Source organism: Cynocephalus volans, chromosome 6 (genome assembly GCF_027409185.1).
Source record: "Cynocephalus volans isolate mCynVol1 chromosome 6, mCynVol1.pri, whole genome shotgun sequence".
NCBI lineage: Eukaryota > Metazoa > Chordata > Mammalia > Dermoptera > Cynocephalidae > Cynocephalus > Cynocephalus volans.
In genome coordinates, this window is record NC_084465.1 from 62,528,032 (window position 1) to 62,541,888 (window position 13,857).

General features: G+C 34.5%; 1 pseudogene; it reads left to right on the top strand.

The window, feature by feature from the left end:
• Window positions 1-306: 306 nt before the first annotated feature.
• Window positions 307-1,507, top strand: LOC134380924 (small ribosomal subunit protein eS6-like; annotated as a pseudogene).
• The last annotated feature ends 12,350 nt before the right edge of the window (window positions 1,508-13,857 follow it).

Below are 13,857 nucleotides of genomic sequence, written 5' to 3' on the forward strand. Positions count from 1 at the left end.
TTTATGTATTTAATAAATATTTATGAATTTAATGAATGAAAAGCCGAGACATGGAGTGCCCAGGAACTGCAAGGAGATTTACATACACAGAACTCAGAATATGATTGGGAAAATAGCGAGAGGTCAGTATATAATATTAATTGATAAAGATTCACTCATTCATTCATTCATTCATTCATTCATATATTCCGTAAAAATTTATTGACCATCTACCTGATACAAAATATTTGGGAACCAGAGATACATAAATAATGAAGTCAGCCATTTTTTGTGGTGCCTGCTGGGGAGGTGGTCAGCTGCTTCAAGATGAAGCTGAATATCTCCTTCCCAGTCACTGACTGCCAGAAACTCGCTGAAAAGTATGATAAATTCATACTTTTTATGAGAAGCGGATGGCCATAGAAGTTGTTGATGCTCTGGGTGAAGGATGGAAGGGTTATATAGTCTGGATCCGTGGTGGGAATGACAAGCTTTCCCCAAGAAGAAGGATGTCTTGACCCATATTGCTGTGTCTGCCTGCTACTGATCAAGGGGCGTTCCTGTTATAGGCCAAGGAGAACTGGAGAAAGAAAGTTTAAATCTGTTCGGGGTTGCATTGTGGATGCCAATCTGAGCATTCTCAACTTGGTTGTTGTTAAAAAAAGAAAAAAAAAGGAGAGAAGGATATTCCTGGACTGACTGATACTACAGTGCCTCGTCACCTAGGGCCTAAAAGAGCTAGCAGAATCTGCAAACTTTTCAGTCTTTTTAAAGAAGTTGATGATGTCTGTCAATCTATTATAAGAAGGCCCTTAAACAAAGGTAAGAAACCTAGGACCCAATACAACCAGGCACAGAAATACAAATTTTTTTTTAAAAGTTTATATTTTAGAGACAGAATAGAATAGTGGTTACCAGAGACCAGGGAGAGGAAAAGGGAAGGAAAAACAGGAACCAACAGCTACAAAATTATAGTTAGATAGGAGCAATAAGTTCTGGTGTTCTATTGCACAGTAGGGTGACTATGGTTAACAGTAAAGTTTTGTATATTACATAATAGCTAGAGGAGAGGCTCTTGAATGTTTTTACCACAAAGAAATGATAAATGCATGAGGTAATGATTATATTAACTACCCGATCATTATACAAAATATAACATTATACAACATACAAAATATCAGATTATATCCCATAAGTATGTACAATTACATGTCAACTAAAATAATAACAATGAAAACAATAACAATAAAAAGAAACCTAGGACCAAAGCACTTAAGATTCAGCATCTTGTTGCTACACGTGTCCTGCAACACAAATGCTGGTGTATTTCTCTGAAGAAACAGCACACTAAGAAAAATAAGAAGCTGCAGAATATGCTAAACTTTTGGCCAAGAGAATGAAGGAGGCCAAAGAAAAATGCCAGGAACAGATCACCAAGAGATGCAGGTTGTCCTGCCCGAGCACTTCTGCTTCTGCTTTCGCTTCTAAGTCCAGTTCAACATTAAGATTTTCGAAGAGTAACAAATAAATAAGATCAGACCTCAAAATAAATAAATAAGTAGATAGATGGATAGATAAATAATGGAGCTAGAATCCCTGCCTTGGAAGGATATACTTTAAATATTTTAAGAAAGAGCTTGGAAGAAGATAGTCACAGAAATTATTTCTTTCACTGACAGCATTTCTAAAAATAAATGCTAATAAACTGATACCTTGATAATGAAATCAAGCAATTATCTCTGTTGACATACTATCAACATTAAAAATAAGGGCATTTTACTGTCATTTATCTGAATAAAATCACAATTATTTATTGTGATATCTGCATGCCACAAATCAATTTCTTTTTAATAAGATAGGTAAATAGAACTCACTATCATTTGGTGAGAAAGTTACATGCATACAAACAAATTAATAGCAAAGTTTATTTTTGTGCCAGTCAGTAATAATATTTTGCCATGATGAATGTACTGATGAGATTAAAGTGTACATACATCAGAAAGGAATCACACAGCATTAATCAACTAGTAATATTTTTTTGTATATGCAAAAGGAACATTAAATTTTATGTTTAGGGCGACATATTGAGTAGAAAGTAATCCATGCTGGGCAAAAATACAAAAATAAGAGAATGAAGTGGAACAAAATAAGTAGAAACCTATATTGATAAAAAGTTAAAGGGAATTCTATTGCCATGTGAATTCTGTTTTACTGGCTATTTATTCATGTGTTGTGCATTCCATTGACTAAATAATCACTGGCATTTTTCTAGCATTTAGACTTGCATTTATTAATACCTGCAAGCAATGTCTGCCACAGGATGGGTTTCACAGATAGCAAATACTCAGACAGAGGTCAGTGTATAGATTATTACTGAGCAGCCATAGGATTAACCCCTGTGGAAGGGAATGAAAGAAAGAAATGGGAAGGAGAAATAAATCTATGATGCAGGCCCAATGACAGTGTCAGCTGCCCCCAAGGGGTGCTCAGGAACTAGAATGGCTGTTAAGAATTCTCTGTCCCAAGTTGGATTGAGATGGCCAAGCCTGACTTCAGCATCAATTGGTTATTAAATGTGCACGCTACCAGGAAAGTCACATTACTTTGGGAGAAATGGCTTTCTGCAGCTAAGCTAAAAGGGCTGACTGCCAAAGTCATGCTGTCCACAGCACTCCTAGCAGCCAGGGCAACACTCCTGCCCTGAAGGAGCCACACACCAGTTTCCACCATAGTGGCCTGTCAGGTAGCACAAAGAGCATTATAGGAAAAGGAACAGTCTTCCTCTGTCATCAGTACCCACAGCCAACGTCATCCTTTGGTTTCCATTTTTGTATTTTCCAGTGATTACCCCTAAAGCTCTAAATTATATATCTTTACCTCTATTTCTTCAGTCATGGTCAGGTTCCATGCTTCCAAGAATGGCTTTGAGCTGGAGAAATAGAAGTTTGCCAGAAAATAAAAATGACACAATATTCTAGACAGAAGAGAAAGGATGAACAACTATGAGACTCATTTAGGGCATCAGTTTCCCCTTCCTCTTTGATGTGCATTATTGTATCCTCAGCACCTCAGTGCTGCCTGGAATACCAGAGGTAAATTTAATAAATACTTATTGACTCCTTTTTAAAAAGGATTTGGCTCATTTTTTAGCCTCCTGCTCTCAAGTACTTATAGTTTAATTATTATTTTAGTTTTGTCTCGATCTCTTCTGAAATTCTAATGCTATATTTACACTTTTTTTTTTATTGTATGTTCTTTCAACTACTAACAGCATCTCTTGGCTTCCGCTCATGAGATAAAGACTCTCATCTCCTTACCCTTTCCTTCACCCTTCCCCACCTTCTGCTTCCCCCTGTCTCTCTTCTATAGCTTTACTTTTATATCATTAAATTTGTTGACATTTATATTTTTTTCTGCAACCTCAACCATGTTGTCTATGCTTTCCCTTCCCTGACTGACTCTCAGGATTAAATGTGATAATGGCTACAAACTGCTCAAATAAATAAAATGTTTGAAACCACTGGTTTAAAACCACCATATTGGAGGTTCTGTCAGCTAAATGGCTTCTGCTAAGCTGCCAGCTGGGGCGTGGACTCACTGTGTAGTTCTGCTTTATATGGCTTTGGTAATATTTTATGCATTTGAGTCAACATTTAAAAACTAAATGATTTCATGTTGACTATAAAATGAAGAAGAAGTGAGCAGCACTTCTATTGATATGTTCATTGTCAAATAATTAATTACTATTAGATTTCTCTCTTATAGAAACAAGGTCACCATATCTGGGTTGTTCCTAGGAGATATGTTTCTGGCATCTTTACACTCTTCATATCATCATATCACTAGTGTGTGGAGGTGCCCTGTTCCCAGAAGTTTCTCCTCTGGAAATCCTCCATCCTCTTCCTCCAGTCTGGCCCGGTGTACTCAGGGTCTGCTGCGTTTGAGTGTTTTCCCTTTTTCTGGAACTCCCGTATTTGAAGACTGCATCTTCTAGATTGGTCTTTTATCTGCCTTTTTTTCATTCATATTTTCTGTCCATATTTTTTTCCCTACACTTTAAAATAGTTTGTTGCTTTTTCGTTTTAGTAATCTTAATAAAAACCTCTAAGGATGCTTTCAGATTCTCTAGTTGACACTTTTCTTGAGAATTCTAACTTTATTTCTCTCTAATCATGTTATTTCACTTCTACTTCCAGAATGATTTGTCTTATTCTGATATGAATTTCTCTGATGTTAAATTTCCTATTTTTTTTTTTTAGAAATTTTGGTCATTATTCTCTTTCACGATGTTGGTTTTCTTCTTATGCCTAATAAGCCATGGTTGTCCTTAGAGACAATTAGGTGAAGGGATGAGTCAGTGGTTTTGGTGTTTCTTTGCTATTACGTAAATAGGTGAGTTTTCCTTGCAGGTCTTTGCATTAATTGGTATTTTGACTGGGCGCTCTCTGGGGATGAGGCACAGAGTGCTAATGCATGAGGATTTTCCTTGAGGAGAAAGTTGGGATGATATAGTATAGTTGCTTTCAGCATTATCATTCACCTCCTTTTGGTGAACCTTATTTTTTGCACTGGCTGAAAACCTAGAAACTATATATTCCCTAGACTCCTCAGCAGCCAAGATCATGGGAGTGAAGTAAGTTCTATTCATTAGGTGTAACTGTATGAGATTTATAAGGCAGAAGACTGAAAAAGACCATCTTCTTGCTGTCTTTTGGCTCTTTTCCGCTGGCAATAGATGTTGTAGATATCTCTCTGCAGGAATGTTCTAGTCTCCAATCTCCAGCTTTCTGGTTGTCAAGATGTAGGCAGCAGCCTTTTACCAATCCCTGTTTTCTGTTTTGAAGTTCATGAGCTCAGTAGTTTCCATAGTTCTGCTTCTTTCAGAACTGGCAACTATTTTGTGGATCAGTTCTTTACTGGGAGTCTGCAAGTTGAATGTAGATCCTGCAGCTCACATCCATTGATTTTATAACCACCTAATTCACTTTATTTAATCTTGTTTTGCTCAAAAAAATCCAGAGTGGTTTGTATTTCCATATTGACACTAGACAGACAGAATAAGCAAGTGGGGAACTGGAGGTCAGGCTACACTCTCAGAATATGGAGATTATTCTGGGATTTAACATCTACACTAATTTTCCTTATACTTTCTTTAGAGAGGAGCTATCAAAGATTGAGATGAGGCTAGAGTAAATAACTGATGCCTGTGTTCTGAGTTGTGATAGGGGAGAATGGGGTGACATCTGTGCCACTTGTGTACACAAATCTTCAGCTAATTCACTGTTTTCAGACCCATATCACGTTCCTATCCTCCATTATACTTGCCGCCCTTCGGGTTTCCATGGACAGATTGGGCAACTCTGGTCCTGTGGTTCCTACATAGTGTATTATCTCTAGCCTGTTTTTAATTAAGAGAAATGCTCCAAAATGCTTTCCATTTTCCAGAAATTGGTTGACTTCTTGGCCAACTAGTGACACCCCACAACTATATTCCTGATGATTACCTCTATTCCTTTAATTCATTAGAATCTGTGGAGGCAAATGCTTATTCTCAGTCTGGATCTTTAGCCAGTCTTATTTGGATTTCCATAACTATAAAGTTCTTTAAAGCAATCTTTTTTTAAGCTTATACTTTTTAAAGCTTATACTCTTTTTCCCCTTATAGGGAAAATGTTTTATACCCTTGAATGTTTTATGCCTGGCAGAAAAGCAAGCATTATCATGTTATATTAAATCTACTCATCAGAACTGGAAAAGCATAAAAATTTGAGTTAGAGAAAACTTGTACGTAAAATTTGTAATTAATTATTTTGAATTGACAACTAAAAATTATATATATGTATTGTGTACAACATGATGTTTTGATATATGCATACATTCTGGAATGGCTAAATTGAGCTAATTAACATGAATTGCCTCACATACTTATTTTTTATGGTGAGAGCATTTAAAAGCTACTCTCAGTGATCTTTAGAACCTATAATACCTATAGTTATCACATTGCACAACAGATCTCTTGACCTTATTTCTCCTAACTGAAATTTTGTATGCTTTGACCAACATTGTGGTTTTAATTTGCATTTCCCTGATAATTAGTGATGTTGAGCATGCATATATCATATACCTGTTGGCCATTCATAAGTCTTCTTTTGAGAAATGTCTATTCATATTCTTTGCCCATTATTTAACCAGGTTATTGCTTTCTTGTTATTGAGTTATTTGAGTTTCTTACATATTTTGGATATCAGCCCTTATCAGATGTATGGTTTGCAAGTATTTTCTCCCATTCCGTAGTTTGTCTCTTCACTCTATTGTTTGTTTCTTTTACTGTGCAGAAGCTTTTAATTTTGATGTAATTACATTTCCCTATTTTCACTTTCATTGCCTGTGCTTTTTGGGTCATATCCAAAAAATCATTGCCCAGATTGATGTCAGAGAGCTTTTCCCCTGTGTTTTCTTCTAGAAGTTTTATAGTTTTAGATCTTATGTTTAATTTTTAATCTATTTTGAGTTGATTTTTCAAAATTTTATTGTAAATTGACAATTCATAATTGTATATATTTATGAAGTACAAAGCCATGTTATGATTTATGAACACAATGTGGAATAATTAAATCAAGTTAATTAACACATTCATCATATCAAATATTGTATTAATCCATTTCTGTTGCTTATAACAGAAATACCCAAAACTGAGTACTTTGTAAGGAAATGATATTTATGCTTACAGTTTTGAAGGCTGGGAAGTCCAAAGTCCAGGGAACATCTCTGCTGAGGGCCTTCTTTGGTGGTGACTCTAGCGACACAAGGTATCACATGATGAAATGGCAGAAACAGAGAGAGAGACTAACCTCCTCACTTACTGTTCTTTTAAAGCCATCAGAACTATACCCATGACCCCCATTAAACCATCAATGCACTAATCCATTCACTAGAGCATGGTCCTCACAACCTAATCACCTCTTCAAGGCCCCACCTTTTAATTACCATAATAGTATTTCTCACTCTTTTAACACTGTCACAGTAAGGATTAAGTCTCAATGAACTTTGGGGGGACATCCAATCCACAGCAAATACTTAATATCTTTTGTGGTGAGCACATTCAATGTCCTCCTTTAGCAATTTTGAAATGCACAGTACACTATTATTAACTGTATTTACCACTATGCAATAGATCTCAAATTTTAAAAAAAGCACCTTTCTCCTCATGTCTGACTTTGTACCCTTTTTAGCATTACTTCTGATTTGACTTTTGTTTATGGTGTGAAATAAGGGTCTAATTTCATTCTTCTGCATGTTGATGTCCAGGTTTCCCAATACCATTTATTGTAGAGATTTTCCTTTTCCCATTGTGTGTTCTGGCACCTTTGTCAAAAATGAATTTATTATAATTGCATGGATTTATTTCTGGGCTCCCTATTCTGTTATATTGGTATATGTATCTGTTTTTATGTCAGTACTGTGCTGGATTGATTACTATAGCTTTGTAGTATACATTGAAGTAAGGTAGAGTGGTGCCTCCAGCTCTGTTCTTTTTGCTCAAGATTGCTTTGGATATTTGGGGTCTTTTGTGGTTCCATACAAATTTTACAGTGTTTTTTCTATTCATGTAAAAAATGTCATTGAAATTTTGATAGGGATTGTATTGAATATGTAGATCAGTGTGGGCATTTTAACAATATTAATTCTTCTAACTTATGACCATGGCATTTATTTGCATCCTCTTTAGTTTCCTTCACCAACATTTTATAGTTTTCAGTGTATTAGACTTTCAGCTTTTTAGTTAAATTTACTCTGAAGTATTTTATTTTTTTTTATAGCTATTGTAAATTAAATTGTTTTGTTGATTTTTTTTCAGATAGTTTTTTGTTAGTGTATAGAAATGCTACTGATTTTATAGGTTGATTTTGTATCCTACAACTTTGGTGAATTTGTTCATTCCGTTTTTTGGTGCAGTCTTTAGGGTTTTCTATGTAATTGTCTTCTAATCTGGAAACTGGGACAATTTAACTTCTTCTTTTCCAATTTGGATTTCTGTTATTTCTTTCTCTTGCCTAATTGCTCTGGCTAGGACCTTTAGTACTATGCTGAATAGAAATGGTGAGGGTGGGCATCCTTGTCTTGTTCTTGATCTTAAAGGAAAAGCTTTCAACTTTTCACCGCTGACTATGATGTTAGCTGTGGGTTTGTCATATGTGACCCTTACTGTACACTCCTTCTATACCTAATTTTTTGAGAGTTTTTATTATAAAAGGATGTTGAATTTTGTCGAATGCTTTTTTGCATCAGTATTGAGATGACCATATGGTTTTTGTCCTTCATTCTGTTAATGTGGTGTGTAACATTTATGGATGTGTGTATGTTGAACCATTCTTGCATCCCTGAAATAAATCCTATGTGATTGTAGTAAATGATTCTTTTAATGTGCTGGTTAATTCAATTTGCTAGTATCATGCTGAGGATTTTTTCATCTATATTCATCAGGTATATTGGCATGTAGTTTTCATTACTTGTATTGTCCTTGCCTGGCCATGATATCAAGGTAATGCTAGTCCTGTAAAATTAGGTTGGAAGTATTCCCTCTTCTTCAATTTTTTGAAAGAATTTGAGATAAATTGATGTTAGTTCTTTTTTAAATGTTTGATAGAATTTAGCAGTGAAGCCACCAGGTCCTGGGCTTTTCTTTGATGAGAAACTTTTTAGCACTGATTCAATATGCTTACTTGGTATTGGTCTGTTCATATTTTCTATTTCTTCATGATTCTCCTTGGTAGATTGTATGTGTCTAGTAATTTATACATTTCTTTTAGGTTATCCAATTTGTTGGCATGTAATTACTCATAATAGTCTCATGATTCTTTGCATTTCTGTGGTATCACTTATGTCTGATTTTATTTATTTGAGACTTCTCTCTTTTTCATAATCTAGTAAAAAGTTTGTCCATTTTGTTTATCTTTTCAAAAAACCAACTCTTGGTTTTGTTGGTCATTTCTATTCTTTTATAGTCTATATTTCATTTATTTCTGTCCTGATCATCATTATTTCCTTTCTTCTAGTAATTTGGGACTTAGTTTGCTTTTCTTATTTTAGTCTTCTGTGGTGTAGCATTAGGTTGTTTATTTGAGATCTTTTTTTCTATTCAGATGTAGATATTTATTGCTATATGCTCCCTTCTAAGAACTGCTTTTGCTACATCTGATAGCATTGGTATGTTGTGTGTCTATCTTTGTCTGTCTCAAAATATTTTCAATATCTCTTTAAATTTTTTCTTTGACCCATTAGTTGTTAAGAACCATATTTTAAAATTTCCATATATTTGTAATTTTTCAGAAATTCCTCCTATTATCAATTTCTAGTTTCATGTCATTGTTGTTGGAAAAGATATGTTATATGATTTCACAGTTCTTAAACTTGTTATGACTTGTTTTGAGGCATAGCATATGATCTAGCCTGGAGAATGTTCCATGTGCACTTGAGAAGAGTGTGCATTCTGCTGCAGTTGGATAGAATGCTCTTTATACATCTATTAGGTCCATTTGGTCTAAAGTGTAGTTTATGTCTGATGTGTTCTTACTAATTTTCTGATTGAATGATCTGTCTATTGCTGAACCTGGGGCAATAAAGTTCTCTACTATTATTGTGTTACAGTCTACCTCTTCCTTCATATTTATTAATATTTGCTTTATATACTTAGGTGCTCCAATATTGTGTGCATGTATACTTACAATTGTTACATCCTTTTGATGAATTGACCCTTTTATCATTACATAGTGATGTTTTAATCTTATTTTACAGTTTTTGACTGAAGGTCTATTTTACTTGATATGAGTATAGCTACCCCTATTCTCTTTTGATTTCAATTTGCATGGAATGTCTTTTTCTGTTCCTTCACTTTCAGTCTATGTGTGTCCTTACAGGTGAAGTGAGTCTCCTGTAGACAGCATATCCATTCATCCATTCTGTGTCTTTAGACTGGAGAATTTCATCAATTTATAATCAAAGTAATTATTGACATGTAAGAACTTGTTAGTACGATTTTGTCTGTTTATTGTTATCTGGTTGATTTGTAGATTCTTTGTTCCATTTTTCTTTTCTTGTTGTCTTCCTTAGTGATTAGATTATCTTCTCTAGTGGTATGCTTTAATTTCTTACATTTTATCTTTTGTGTATCTACTATAAGTTTTTATTTTGTGGTCACCATGAGACTTACATAAAATATCTTATAGTTATAACAGGCTATTTTAATCTGATAAAAACTTAACTTTAATTGCATAAAAAACACTACACTTTTATTCCACAGCACACCCCCGCATTTTAAGTTGTTGATGTCACAATTTACATCTTTTTATCTTGTGTATCTCAACAAATCACCATAGCTATTAATATTTTTAACAGTTTTGTCTTTTAATCTTTATATAAAGATATAAGTGATCTATACACCAGCATTACATTCTGAATTTGACTGTGATTTTACTTTTACCAGTGACTTTTTTACTTTCATATGTTTTTATGTTACTAATTAGCATCATTAGCCTTCAACTTCAACTCCCTTTATTATTTCTTGTAAGATAGGTTTGGTGGTTTCCAATTTCCTCAGCTTTTGTTTGTCTGGAAAAGTCTTTATCTCTCCTTTATTTCTGAAGGACTGCTTTGCCAAGTGCTGTATTCTTGGTTGATGGTTTTTTCATTCAGCACTGTGATTATATCATTTCACTCTCTCCTAGCTTGTAAGTTTTCTGCTGAGAAATCCACAGCTAGCCATACTGAAACTGTTATATGTGATTTGTTTCTCTTCTCTTGCTCCTATCAGGACACTATGTGTTTGATTTTTTTCCCCAAATTATTTTTTGTTGAAGCATAATTGATTATACGTATTTGTGAGGTACAAAGTTGAATATCAACAGTTGTGCACAATGTGTGATGGTCAAATCAAGATAGTTAGCTTATTTATCATTACACTACATAATCATTGTGTCTGGTAACCAATTTCTCATTAATTTCTCATTAACCCATCTCCCTCTCCCTCTCCTCCAACTCCTTGCCACTTCTAGTCACCACAGAAAGTTCAACAAATTATTGTGATCGTTCTTTCTTTTCTCTCTCCTCCCCCCCCAGCTTATTTGTTTATTTGTGAATTCAACTCCTACTTACAAGTGAGGACAGGTGGTATTTCTCTTTCTGTGCCTGGGCTGTTTCACTTAACATAATTTTCTCCAGGCTCATCCATGTTGCTGTGAATGGCAGGATTTCATTCTTTTTTCATGGCTGGGTAGTATTCCATTGTGTATATAGACCAAATTTTCCTTATCTAGTCATCCAGTGATGGACATTTAGGTTGGTTCCAAGTCTTAGCTATTGTAAATAGGGCTGCAATGAACATAGGAGTGCAGGTATCCCTTCACCATGATGATTTCCTTTCCTTTGGATATATACCCAGCAGCAGCATTGCTGGATCTATGGCAATCCTATCTGTAGTTGTATGAGGAACCTCCATACTGTTTTCCATAATGGCTTCACTAATTTACAATTCCATCAGCAGTGTAGGAGGATTCCCCTTTCTCCACACCCTCACCAGCATTTGTTATTCTCTGTCTTTTTGATAATGACCAGTCTAACTGGGGTGAGATGATATCTCAATGTGGTTTTGATTTGCATTTCCCTGATGCTTGGTGATGTTGAGCATTTTTTCATGTGTCTATTGGCCATTTATACATCTTCCCTTGAAAAATGCCTATTCAGAACCTTTGCCCATTTTCAAATTGGGTTTCTTGTTTTTTCATTGTTAAGTTGTTTGAGTTCCTTGTATATTCTGGATATTAATCCTATGTTGGATAAATAGTTTGCAAATACTTTCTCCCATTTTGTAGGTTGTCTTTTCACTCTGTTAACTGAATTTTTTTGCTGTGTGAAAGCTTTTTAGTTTGATATAATCCCATTTGTTTATCTTTTCATTTGTTGTCTGTGCTTTTGGGGTCTTGTTCTTAAAGTCTTTTCCCAGTTCTACCTCTTGAAGTATTTCTCCTTTGTTTTCTTTTAGTTGTTTTATAGTTTTGGGTGTTATATATAAGTTTTTAATCCATTTTGAGTTGATTTTGATATATGGTGAGAGGTACAGGTCTAGTTTCTTTCTGTGCCTATAGATGTCCAGTTTTCCCAGCACCACTTATTGAGGAGACAGTCCTTTCCCCAATGTATGCTCATGTTGCCCTTATCAAATATTAGTTGACTGTTAAGTATGTGGGTTGATTTCTGGATTCTCTATTCTGTTCCATTGGTGCATGGGTCTGTTTCTATGCCAGTACCATACTGTTTTGATTACTATAGCTTCATAGTATAATTTGAAGCCAGGTAGTGTAATGTTTCTGGATTTATTTATTTTGCTCATGATTGCTTTGGGTAGTCAGGATTTTTCTTTGTTCCATATCAATGTTAGGATTATTCTTTCTATTTCTATGAAGAATGTCATTGGTATTTTGATGGAGATTGCATTGAATCTGTAGATTGCTTTGGTTAGTATGAACATTTTCACAATGTTAATTTTTTCAATCCAAGAGCAAGAAATGTCTTTCCATCTTTAAGCAGTGATTTGTAGTTCTCATTATATAGATGTTTCACCTCCTTGGTCAAATTGATTCCTAGGTATTTCATTTTACTTTTTTGGTGACTATTATAAATGCATAAATGGACTTGCTTTCTTGATTTCATTTTCTGCTAGCTCATTATTGGAGTATAAAAAAGGTACTGATTTTTGCATGCTAATTATGTATTCTGCAACTTTATTGATATTGTTTATCAATTCTAAGAATTTTTTGGTAGAATCTTTAGATTTTTCTACATCATATCATCTGCTAACAGGAACAGTTTGGCTTAGTCTTTTCCAATCTGGATGCCCTTTTTATCTTTCTCTTGTCTGACTTCTCTGGCTAGTACTTCCGATACTATGTTAAATAGGAGTGGTGAGAGTTGGCATCCTTGTCTTGCTCCTGTTCTTAATATTCATCCATTCAGGATGTTATTGGCAGTGTGTTTGTCATATACAGCTTTTATTATGTTCAGATTCTTTCCTTCTATACCTAATTTCTTGAGAGTCTCTATTGCAAAAGGATGTTGAATTTTCTGAAAAGCTTTTTCTGGATCTATTGATATAATCATATGGTGTTTGTCCTTGATTTTGTTGATGCAGTGTATCACATTTATTGACTTTCATATGTTGAGCCATCCTTGCATCCCTTGGTTGAATCCCACTTGATCATGGTGTATAATCTTTTCGATATGTTGCTGTAATCTGATTGCTAATATTTCGTAGGAGATTTTTACATCTATGTTCATCAGAGATATTGGCCTGTAGTTTTCCATTTTCATTGTATTTTTGTGTTCATTGTAGTTTTGGTATTAGGGTGATGCTGGGTTGGGAGAATAGCCCTGCTTTAATTTTTTGGAATACTTTGAAGAGAATTGGTATTAGTTCCTCTTTAAAGGTCTGATAGAGTTCAGCAGTAAAGCCATCAGTCCTGGGCTTTTCTTTGTTGGGAGACTGCTAATGATTGCTTCCATCTCATTGCTTGTTTTTGGTCTGCTTGAATTTTTTCTTTCTCTTTGGTTCAGTATTGGTATTTTGCATGTGTCCAAATATTTATGCATTTCCTCCAGGTTTTCAAATTTGTTGGTGTATAGTGGTTTATAATAGTCTCTAATAATTCTTTGTATTTCTATGATGTTGGTGTAATGTTTCCTTTTTCATTTCTAGTTTTTGTTATTTGGGAATTCTCTCTCTCTTTTTTTTTTTTTTTTTTTGTTAACCTAGCTAGTGGTTTGTCTGTTTTGTTACTCTTCTCAAAAAATCCAGCTTTTTTGTTTCATTTGTCTTTTGTATCATTT